The 12,636-nt window shown below is 49.5% G+C and overlaps 1 pseudogene; it reads left to right on the top strand.

The window, feature by feature from the left end:
- The first annotated feature begins 1,878 nt into the window (after nucleotides 1-1,878).
- LOC123936444 overlaps nucleotides 1,879-12,636 on the top strand; it is a 59,652-nt pseudogene continuing 48,894 nt past the window's right edge.

The following is a 12,636-nucleotide window of genomic DNA, read 5'->3' as shown; positions in this document are numbered from 1 at the left end:
CTGTTTTGGAATCCCTCTTCTTAGGGGACCACTGAGACAGAAAAAAAGGGGACTAACATTCCCCAGAATGACACCAAACTATTGGGAGCTGGGAGTGCCTAGCTCCAGAGCCAGGAGATCCAAGCTGTCTTGTTCCTAGGCACCACTGGAAATTCGAGGTGGGGTTTCCAGGCATCCAAAAATAGAGTCCTGCTCTCTTTCCATAAGGGGACACTTGAGCCATCAAACAGGACTCCATCTGCCCGCAGGAGGAAACCTTGCTGTTTGAGAGCAACAAGCCCCAGATTGGGAAAACCTCCATGGTCTCATGAGGCCACTGTTCCATTCAGCAGCCATCATGGACACAAACTCCAGCCTGAGCAAACATCCGGCTCTCGCCCTTACTTCAGGTGCTGGAGATCATGCCTCACCCTCTGCAGATTAGGGTTGCTGAGCCATATACACTAAAAGTAACCCTAGCTTGTGTTTTCAGACTTTGGTCCTCACACTCCTGGCCCACAAGCCCTCCAGACTGGGAATTCTGGAGCCACAATGCAGCACTCTGCTTGCCCACCAGAAGGAAAAATTGCCCTATGGGTTTCCACAAAAAACCCAAATGATGATAGGCCACCCTGTGCACTAGTGTACTGTCTGCCATAGCCTGAGTAATGACCTCCTCTCAGCCACCCAGGTAGCTGGCTGCCTATCCACCAGATCGGACCTGCCATACTCCTAGGACTTTGTGACCCTAGGCCCAAATCCTAACCCAATTTTGGGTTTCCAGACACCCATACACAGAGCCCAGCTCTCGAATCCCTCCTTATGGGACAACTGAAACAGATATCAGGATTCCTTCTCTCCCCCACAATGACTCCATGCAATGTGGAGTTGTGTAAAACCCCAAAAGAGGGAGGATCTTCCATGGTCTTATGAAGCCACCCCTATATTCCGTGGCCATCCTATACACCAAAACCAGAGGCAAAAGCCTGAGTTTCCGCTTCACATTTGCCCTAATATAACATCCCTAGGAGCTCGCCGCAGGGTCAGCAGATCGGACATACCTCTGGTACTAATCCTAACCTCAGTTGGTGCTTTCATACTTCTCTCCCAGACTCCTGCCCCATAAAGCCTCCAGGCTGGGTATGCCATAGCCACACCACAGAACTGTGCTTGGACTCCAGAGGGAAGCTGGGTCCTATAGAGAGAGCTTCAAGAAACCTCAAGTTTAGGAGAAACCTGCAAGCTCCAAAGGCCACCCCAATTTTGTAGGATGCTCTGGACAAAAATGTGCAGTATGACACACCCTGAGCAATAACCACCTGCCAGACACCCATGCAGATGGCCCCAGAGACAGAACATTGAAGCTGATATGCACTTAAGCTCTAATCTGAACCCTTGCTTAGGTTTTCAGACATCTTACCCCAGAGGCCGGGTCCCGAATACCAACATTTGGAGAATCCCTGAACCACAGAACACAACACCTCCAATTCCTAGAAGGAAACATTGCTATTTGGAGCATTATCAAAACCTCAGGGTAGTAGAATCCTGCATGGGCCCTGAGACCACAGCCACATTTGAAGGTTGCACTGGACACAAACCTGCATTGTGACCCTCAGCACCAGATGCCTTTTAAACTCAGTCCCCTTGGTAGCTCGCCCCAGAGCAAGCAGAACGAACCTGCCCTGTTCCTCACCTGCAATAGCAATGCGAGTTGGGTTTTCCAGGCATCCATGCTGAGAACTCTGCTATCCAATCTTTTAATATGGGGGACCCTGAAGCTCTCTACCCGGACTCCCCCTATCCCCCTGAAGGACACCTTGCTGTTTGGAGCAGTTCACAAGTCCCAGCGTGGGAAAGTGTCCATGGCCTCTTGAGGCCACCCCTCCATTTATCGGCATCATGGACACAAACTCCAGGGTGAGTGGACATGTGACATTCACCCTTACTCAGGTGCTGAAAATCTCGAATCAGCCCCCACACATGGGAACTGCCACGCACTGGGCACTGAACTGAACCATCGCTTGTGTTTTCCGACTTCCATCCTCACACTCTTGGGCCCTCCAGACTCGGAATTCTGAAGACACAATGCAGTCTTCTGTCTGCCCACCAGAAAGAAGTGTCCTATGCGTCAGCCCAGAAACCCCACATGAGGATGCACCTGCACAGCCCTCGATGGCACCCCAATATCACAGGCCGCCCGGTGCACTACTGCTCTGTATGAAACAGCCTGAGCCCTGACCTCCTGTTCGTCATAAAGATAGCGTGCCCCATATGCTGAAGGTGGGAGTAACCGAGGCCCGAGGCTGTCATCTCAAAGCAACCTGGGTATTCAGGCATCTGTCGCCAGACCATAGCTCAAATCCCTGCCTATGGGGTAACCTGAAGCACAAAAGATTACTCCTTTGCCAGGGCAGAAAACCTGGCTGGTGGGATGGTTGTCCATCCCTCAGCATCAGAGCCAGCTGCATGGCCCATGAGACCACACCCACTCAGGAGGACCGCATTGGGCACAAACAGGCATTGTGACCCTCACAAGACCCCTCAGGAGCTGGACCAGGATCCTTCAGAGCGGGACTGCCATGTTCCTAGAGCCAAATCCTAAACTTGGGTGAGGTTCTCCAGGGGCTCGGACCAAGAACCCGTCTCTGGAATCCCTGTTTCGGCGGCATTAGGGTCCATGATCAAAGGAATGAGACTGACACAAAGTGAAAATCAAGTAAAGCTTTATTTTACACCAAGCATCAGAAACCAAAACGACCGGTTGGGGCCATCTCTTACGTAGAGGCGACAATGACGAGGACGCCGCTCCCGATGACAAAGAGGTGAGGATGAGGAGGACGACGAGGATGACAACCCTGATGACACAGACTCTGCTCCCCATGAGGCCACTCCGACAAGGCCACTCCCCAGATGAGGCCACTTCTGATGATTAAGAGGCCGCTCTGGACAAGGCCACTCGACGACGAGGCCCACGCCAACGAGGCCGCTCCCTGGAATGACGCCCCTCCAGCAAGGCCACCCTGGTGAGGCCACTCCAGAGAGGCTGTGGATTGAGGTGGTGAGGCCTCTTGCAGCAATGCTGCTCCCGATGATGCTGAAGCTCCAACGTTCCTGATGACCCGGACGCTACCACGCCTATGACTACCCTAATGGCTCCCAAAGGCTACCCTAACGGTAGGCTACTTTAACAGCTACTCTAACGACTCCCAAAGGCTACTTTAACAGCTAGTCTAATGGCTATTCTATCTGCTATTCTAACTGCCATTCTAACTCCTCCTACTTCTCCAACGGCTATTCTAACTCCTCTTACTTCTCCAATGGCTATTCTAACTACTCCTACTTCTCCAATGGTTATTCTAACTCCTCCTACTTCTCCAATGGCTATTCTAGCTCCTCCTACTTCACCCACTACTCCAATGGCTATTCTAACTCCTCCTACTTCTCCCCCCCCCCAGCCTCACAGACTAACCTTTATAGAGGTGGTTGAGCCCGACCCACATACAGGTTGCCAATGAGATTTCAGCTCACCACAGTTAATATATGCACATCCCACTGATTGGATATGGCTATCTGGCCAGGCCCGCCCCTATATCCGGGGTTTACACTTCCTCTGGCTAATCAGACCCGTATATTCCCCCTTTTTCTTTGGAAATCAGTCAAACCCTTGACTTTTCAGCCAGTTCTATATTCTCCTGTTGTAAGCGGGTTATATTGAGCATGTAAGACTAGCATTTTTTTTTTTGCAATTTTAATTTATTTTATTTATTTTTTTCAGTGTAACAGTATTCATTCTTTTTGCACAACACCCAGTGCTCCATGAAAAACGTGCCCTCCCCATTACCCACCACCTGTTCCCCCAACCTCCCACCCCTGACCCTTCAAAACCCTCAGGTTGCCCCAACCTCCCACCCCTGACCCTTCAAAACCCTCAGGTTGTTTTTCAGAGTACATAGTCTCTTATGGTTCGCCTCCCCTCCCCAATGTCCATAGCCCGCTCCCCCTCTCCCAATCCCACCTCCCCCCAGCAACCCCCAGTTTGTTTTGTGAGATTAAGAGTCATTTATGGTTTGTCTCCCTTCCAATCCCATCTTGTTTCATTTACTCTTCTCCTATCCCCCTACCCCCCCATGTTGCTTCTCCATGTCCTCATATCAGGGAGATCATATGATAGTTGTCTTTCTCCGATTGACTTATTTCACTAAGCATGATACGCTCTAGTTCCATCCACGTCGTCGCAAATGGCATGATTTCATTTCTTTTGATGGCTGCATAGTATTCCATTGTGTATATATACCACATCTTCTTGATCCATTCATCTGTTGATGGACATCTAGGTTCTTTCCATAGTCTGGCTATTGTAGACATTGCTGCTATAAACATTCGGGTACACGTACCCAAGACTAGCATTTTTATCGCTCCAATTTTCTTTGGTACAAATGACATTAGGGCGTTTATAATACAGGGGTCAAAAAGTAACAGTAGTACACAGTCGGCTGATGAGTTAGCCATTCAACACTTTGTATAACTTTTTCCATTTTTTCCTAATTCCGTTCATCTAATTTCCCACCTATACTTTACATAAAAAGGTAACAATAGGAGCAACAATAAACTCACAGTTATTTTAATCTTAGCTTTAGTCCATGGTTAGTGGGGTCTGTCGACTGCTGCTTCCATCTCTGGGGGGTGTCCTCATCCTCGGCTCATTTGACATGACCCGCGTGAATCCAGGCCCTGATGCCTTCTACTTTTACTGCCATAGGGGTGTTCAGGATAACAGTAAATGGTCCCGTCCAGTGAGGCTCCAAGTTTCCCCCTTGATAGCAACGTATCTAAACCAAGTCCCCAGGTTGGTAAGGATGTGGTTCCACCTTCCTCTCCATCCCAGTGTGGGCAGTCAGGATCCCTGCCTGGGCTTTTTTAAAGACAGACTAATGCCTGCAGTGACTGGAGTACAGACTGATCAGTCATTTATGCTAGGGCAACCTCTAGTAGTCGAGGACAGAGAGGGGGGATCTCCCAAATATTATTTCAAATGGGGTTACCTTGTTTAAATAAGGTGTACATCGTGCCCTGAGGAGGGCAAAAGGAAGGAGATCCACCCATCCACCGCCAGTCTCCAGAATTAGTTTTGTCAAAGTCTCTTTAAGGGTCCGGTTCATTCTCTCTACTTGTCCAGAACTCTGAGGCCGGTAGGCACAATGTAATTTCCAATTGTGCCCTGGCCCTAGCCAATGCTTGTGAGACTGAACTCACAAATGCAGGGCCATTGTCTGACCCGATTGCAAGAGGCAGCCCAAACCTAGGAATTATTTCTTCTAGTAGCTTTTTGGCTACCACTCCTGCCATCTCATGTTTGGCAGGAAAAATCTCTCCCCAGCCTGAAAAGGTATCTACAAAAACTAACATGTACTTGTGCCCATATTTTCCAGGTTTCATTTCTGTAAAATCTATTTCTCAATAAATTCCTGGTTCCTTACCTCTTTCTCTTTTCCCTCTTCCCATTTTCGTTCTTCCCACATTAACTGACTGGCATTGTGCACATCTATCGACTACATCCTGTACCATACGCCCTAATTTAGAAACCTGGAACTGTTTGCCTATAAGCTGCTTGAGTTTGCGTATCCCCAAATGAGTACCCTGATGTATCTGGTCTACTAACTTCTTACCTAGTCTTCAAGGAAGAATTATTTTTCCTGCTTCAGTCTTAGCCCAGTCCCCTTCATAGTGCAATTTAACCCATTTAAATACTTTAAATCTTCTTCTGAATAGTTCGGATTTTCTGGTAGGGCTGGAGTCGGGAGTGTAACCAGTTCTTGCACTGTTTCTCGGGCTGCTTGCTTTGTGGCTTGATCTGCTAATTGTTTTCCTTTTGACATAAGATCAGTTCCCTTTTGGTGTCCCGGGCAATGCATAACGGCCACCTCTTTTGAGTCCCAAATAGCCTGGAGGAGAGCCAATATTTCTCCTCTGTTTTTAATTCCTTTTCCTTCTGCTGTTAATAGGCCCCTTTCTTTATAAATAGCCTCATGTATATGGAGAGTAGCAAAGGCGTACCTGCTGTCCATATAGATGTTGGCGGTTTTACTTTTGGCCATCTTCAGTGCCTTAGTGAGTGCAATCAGCTCTGCTTTTTGTGCCGATGTTCCATGTCACAGGGCTGCTGTCCAGAGTCTCTGCCCAGAAGAAACTACCGCAGCCCCCGCATACCTCTTTCTATTGACCATGTAGCTACTCCCATCTGTGAACAGAGTCATCTCGGCATCTGGGAGGGGAATGTCTCTGAGATCTGGCCTTATTCCTGCAACTTGGGTTAGGACCTCCCCGCAGTTGTGTGGATGGTCAGCCAGCTCCTCTGGCAGCAGCATGACTGGATTTAGCACTGCCAGGTGCTACTGTCCCTCAGAACAATTTGTTGCTTAAACTATAGTCCCTGGAGGATTTCACTAGTTGCCAAGCACATTTATATATGGCCTTAAGAAAAACATATACTGGCAACAGGTCTTTGGGGAGAAAGACAGTGTACGACTGTGAAGCTGGGCAGCTGGGAATGCCCAGCTCACTCAGGGCGGAATGCCACCCCTTCACAGAAGCTGGGCAGCCGGGGATGCCTGGCTCACTCAGGGTGGAACACTGCCCCTTCACAGGAGCCGGGCATCCGGGAACGCCCAGCCCCCCCAGAGTGGAATGCCGCCTGCTTCAGGGAAGTCAAGCACCTGGGAATGCCGGTCAGCTCAGTGTGGAATGAAATACCACCTGCTTCCCTTTTCCATTATCGCTCCATTGTCTTCCCAGAAGCACCCTTTGTCTTTTAGATGGGTCCTTTGAGTGTGCTTGGTTAGCTATAAACTTTATCCTCCTCTTTGCCTGTTGTCCACAAGACATGTGACTAACGTTTGACCTTCATCGATTCTTCTGTTGACTATTATTTCAATCTAATAAAATTGAGACTGTGGAGTTGTTCATGGCTGCAGTCATTTCGATTGTTGCCCCCTGCTCCCAATCTCTTGAAGCTGACTTGTTTGTGCCTAATTCTTCTCCTGTCATCATGGACTAGAAGCGGCAGCCAGGGGCCAGAAGGCCACTCTTGGTTCGTTGAGGAGGAGGGCCTGATACCCCGTCACTCAGGCGTTTGTCATCCATCGTCTGGTGGAGTCCAGAGAAGGCCCTCGATAGCGTGGGTGGTGGTTATGATGAGATTTTGACCCAAAGTCAATTTACTTGCATCCTTGACCAGGAGGGCTGTGGCAGCAATTATGCAGAGGCAAGAGGGGAACCCAGCCACTACTGGATCTAGTTTCTTGCTAAGATAGGCTACGGGCCTTTGCCAAGGCCCCAGAGTCTGAATCAAAACTCCTTTGTCCACCCTTGCTTTTTCATCCACATACAAGTGGAAGGGCTTTGTAACATCTGGGATGGCCAATGCTGGGGCACTCAGTACAGCTGTTTGTAATTCCCAAAATGCTCCTTTTGCCTCAGCTGTCCACTCTATCATAGTGAGCACCCCCTCCCCTTTTGCCAGTATGTAGGGAGGTTGGGCAATCTCCACAAACCACAGTATCCACAGACTACAGTAGCCCACCTTCCAAGAAACTCCCTCACATGTCGGGAGGTGGTGAGGCGGGGGTATCTGGTGATCACTTATTACCTGGACTCAGTGAATGCACTCCCTCATGGAGATCAAAGCTTAGATATGTGGCATGGCTCTGACAGAGCTGTGCTTTCTTTGCTGACACCCGATACCCTTTCTCCTGCAGAGCCTGTGAGAGAGCTATTGTCCCCTGAAAACATGACTCATAGTCTTCAGCAGCTACTTGCAAGTCATCAACATACTGTAACAGAGTGACTTCCAGGTTGGAGATTCTGTAGCCACACAAATCCTCATGTAGGTCCTCTTCAAAAATGGTGGGTGAATTCTTGAATCCTTGGGGAAGTCTTGGCCAGGTGAGTTGGCCTTGAAACCATTTCTGTGTGTTGGAGCACTCAAAAGCAAAAAGGGGCTGAGATTACCTTGCTAAAGATATGCAGAAAAATGCATCCTTGAGATATAAGATGGTATACACAGTTCCTTTGGGGCCCAGGAGGGCAAGTAGGGTATAGGGGTTAGTCACCATTGGGTGGATATCTTCAACACGTTTATTAACTTCCCACAATTCCTGAATGGATCAGTACTCCCCAGTCTCGGCCTTTTTGACGGGCAGCAAAGTTGTGTTCCATGGAGATTTGCAAGGAACTAGGATCTCATCTCCTCAGAGGTGGTTAATGTGTTTTCTGATCCCTTCCTTTGCTTCCTGGGGAAGGAGTTGCAGCCGAATGTGAACAGCCATAGCCATCTCCTTTAATTGTACCACCACTGGAGGCTGTCCTCTGACCAAGTCAAGGGGCTTTCCTTCTGCCCAGACCTCGGGAAACTCGACGTGTAGGATTTGGATAAGGCTCCCCCACCCTTTGTCTCCTCTGGTTTTGAGACTGGCTCGTAAAGGAGGTATTCATCTACTGCTGCCATAAGCACCTGTACAGTAGGTTGTCTCAAGGTTACAGTCGTGTCTCCTTCTGAGAACTGAATGACAGCTCATAACTTGTGGTGGAGATCTCTTCTCTTCAAGTTATATGGGGCATTAGGGAGGACCAAAAGTCGATGTTTCACTACTCCTGAGGCCAAGTTTAAAGTCCTTTCTGTTGTCCATTTATGTCTCTTTGTGCCATTAGCTCTTTGTACCCAAACTTCCTCTCCAGATAGTTTTCCCATAGGTTTAAGTAATGATGAAAATTGGGCTCCTGTGTCCACCAAAAAATCAACTGATTTCCCCTCCACTTCAATTTTTACTCTGGTGGCCAGCATTGCCATCTTCCATTTGGGGCACTCCCAGGCCCAGTGTCCTTTTTTCTTACAGGAAGCACACTGATCAGTATCTAATTCTTCCCACCTGCCTTCTCTGTGCTTAGGCTTTTCCTTCCATTTATTATCCCTTACCTATCTCATGTAATGCCAAAACCTTAACCAGCTTTTTGTCTGTTTTTCATCCTCCTGTGCATCCCTGTTGTTAAACACCTTTTCTGCTATTCCCAGTAACTCAATAAGATTCTTCCCTTCAAATCTTTCAATTTCTTGAAGTTTCCTCCTCATATCCAGGGCTGACTGACTGGCAAAAGCAAGATTCACTGCCCCCTGATTTTCGGGTGCCTCAGGGTCGATCGGGCTATACATTTTTTGGGGGGGGGCTATACATTTTAAAGGCTTCAATAAGACTTTCTAGGAAAGCTCATGGAGACTCATTCTTACCTTGAGTCACCGTACTAATTCTGGTTTAGTCCAAGTGCAACTTTCACCTCTGGAAATTCTGTTCCAGGATTTCAACATATCAAGGACCTGTTCTGAAAGACTCCCATATGAATTTCCTTTAAGGAGGAATTCATCTTACAAGATAATTAAAACAATTACAAATGACAAAAAACTCAGAATAGATATAGTTAAACATCAAATGATGACCCTTATCAAAACATTAATGTTTTAGGGAATGTATAGAACCTCTGGAGTAGTTACAGCATTTACCCAAATGTAAACCAAGGTTTATCATTGATTTAACAGTTCTTCCTGAGTAACTTAGCATATCAGGGAAAAGCCTTATGAGTCAAAGAGATCTCATTTATAATTTTGGGCGGGCAAAGAGAAAACCATTCACATTTTAGCCAATTGTGAACTGTTACAACAGAATTCAGTTAAGCACAAAACATGTTTACCAATAGATTTCAAAAGCACAAACTTAGTTCCAGCAACCAGCGCCCCAGCACTTTATCCCATTTGTCATCCAAGCAAAACTTCAAAGTTTCAGGTTACCAAAGACACTGAAAGCTACTTTAACAATTACACATTAAAACCCTGAGACAGACAATTAACCATCAGTTCAGTCATCTCTTTGCTAACAGATTTCATGTTCCACCTGGGCCCATTCCACTTCAAACGCCATGCTTTCCCACCAGCAAGGGTGAGGGCCTAGGCAGTCCACGTCAGGCCAGAGAAGGCAAGGAACTCCCCGAAACAAAGGGAGTTTTGTCAGCTGCTTTGGAATATTCCTTAAAGTCTCTGTCCCCAATTAGACTTACCCCAGTTGGCTCTAATGATAGCTCTTAACACAAGAAATGAGTGAGGGAGAAGCCCCACATGTATCAAGAGGAATGGAGGGACGAAAGTCAGAGTCCGCTTACTCTTTGCTTGGCCCATTCCCTCAAACATAACAAACAACACAGCAGACAACAAAAAGACACTACAAAGACAACCAAAGGCCCAGCAGTCCTTCCACCGGTGGGGATTTCCTAGGGGAACTCAAACCCCCAATGACTGCCTCAGGGGACTCGAACCCCTGATGACTGCCTCGGGAGACTCGAAACCCTGATGACCACCTCAGGGGACTCAAACCCCCAATGACCGCCTAGGGGGACTCGAACACCCTGACTGCCTAGGGGGACTCGGTCCCCATGGTGACCACGTAGAGAGACTCAAACCCCCTGGTGACCGTGTTGGGGGACTCGAACCCCCTGACCATCTGGGGGACTCGAACCCCCCGAATGCCCAGGTGGACTCGAACCCCCTGTCAATCTACCAGCAGAGGGATGGGGCATCCCCACATCCACTCCAGCTCTGGGGAGCATCACTGTATCCAGCTTCTCTCTGGTGGGCCATACCGTGGAACTCCAACCAGAGAGACAGACAAGATCCCAACACCTCTGGAGGCTTTTCCCATAAATTCCGATGCTGACTCAGTTCTTGTTGTTTGATCCCGGTAAGCCCCCAATGTTAGGGTTTGCAATCAAAGAAATGAGACTGACACAAAGCGAAAATCAAGCAAAGCTTTTTTCATGCCAAGCATCGAAAATCAAACCGACTGGTCGGGGCCATCTCTTACGTAGAGGCGACGACGACGACGAGGACGCTGCTCCCAATGACAAAGAGGTGAGGGTGACGAGGATGACAACCCTGATGACACAGAGTGGCCACTCCCTGGAGGAGGCCACTCCCCAGACGAGGCCACATGCTGGACTAGGCCGCTCCCGATGATGAAGAGGCCGCTCCAGACAAGGCCGCTCCTGATGATGAAGAGGCCGCCTTGGACGAGGCCGCTCAATGACGAGGCCGCATGCCAAAGAGGCTGCTCCCCAGAATGACGCTGCTCTCTCGAGGCCACTCCAGACCAAGCCACTCCAGCCAGGCCGCAGCTTGGGACGGCAAGGCTGCCGGTGGCGGGGCCGTGGCTGGGGGCGGCGAGGCCGCTGGCGGTGGGGCTGCGGCTCGGGGCTGTGCTGCTCCACTCCCGATGATGAAGAGTCCACTCTGGACCAGGCCGCTCACCAGAATGACATGCTCCAGCTAGGCCACGTGGGCGAAGTCGCGGCTCGGGGCAGCGAGGCTGGTCGCAGCCAGGCACGGCGAGGCAGGTCACAGGTGGCGAGGCCGCTCAGAGCGGCACTGCTGCTTGGGGCAGTGCCACTCCCAGTCATGCCGCTCCCGATGCTCCCGATGATCCTGAAGCTCTGACGCTCCAGACGACCCTGACGCTATCACTCCTACAACTACACTAACGGCTCCCAACGGCCACTCTAACGGCTATTCTAATGGCTATTCTAACTCCTCCTACTTCTCCAATGGCTATTCTAACTCCTCCTACTTCTCACCCCCACCCAGCCTCACAGACTAACCTTTATAGAGGTGGTTGAGCCCGGCCCACACACCACAGTTAATATATGTGCACCTCACTGATTGGATACGGCTATCTGGCCTGGCGCTCCCCTATATCCAGGGCTTACAATAAGTTCCTCTGGCTAACCAGGCCCCCACAATGACGGCCTTGGGCCATGGCAGGTCCAACCTGCAGGATATGGGGTCCGTTATCTGGGTGGCAGACAGGAGGTCGGGGCTCATGCTGTGTCAGACAGAGCATTAGTGTACAGCGTGGCCTAGGACATTGGGGTGCCATCAAGGGCCGGAGAGGTTAAATTTCATGTGGGGTTTCTGGGCAGACCCATAGGGCACTTCTTCTTTCTGGTGGGCAGGCAGAAGGCTGCGTTGTGGCTCCAGAATTCCCAATCTGGAGGGCTTGTGGGCCATGAGTGTGAGGACTGAAGTCTGAAAACACAAGCTATGGTCCAGTTCAGTGCCGAGCATGTGACAGTTCCAATGTGCAGCAGCTGACTCGAGATCTCCAGCACTTGAGCAATGGTGAGTGTCAGATGTTCGCTCAAGCTTGAGTTTGTGTCCCTGATGGACAACTAATGCAAGAGTGGCCTCATGAGGCCATGGAGGTTTTCCCACACTGGGGCTTGTGAGCTGCTCCAAACAGCAAGTTGTCCTTCTGCCGGACAGGGAGAGTATGGTTATATGGCTCCAGAGTCCTCTGTATGGAAAGATTGGATAGTAGAACTTTCCGCATGGATGCCTGGAAAGACCACCTAGTGCTAGATTTGCAGGTGGAGAACATGGCAAGTTCGATCTGCTGGCTCTGGGGCGAAGTGCCCAGGGGGGGTGAGGTGACAGGGGATCTCATGTTGATGTGTCACAACGCTGGTTTGTGTCCAAGGAGACCTTAGAATGTGGTGGTGGTCAGGGGCCATGCAGGATTCTCTTACACTGTGGGTTTGACCCAGCTCCCAAGAGCAAATTTTCCT

Source organism: Meles meles, unplaced genomic scaffold (genome assembly GCF_922984935.1).
Source record: "Meles meles unplaced genomic scaffold, mMelMel3.1 paternal haplotype, whole genome shotgun sequence".
NCBI classification, from domain to species: Eukaryota; Metazoa; Chordata; class Mammalia; order Carnivora; family Mustelidae; genus Meles; species Meles meles.
This window is presented reverse-complemented; position numbering and strand designations above follow the sequence as displayed.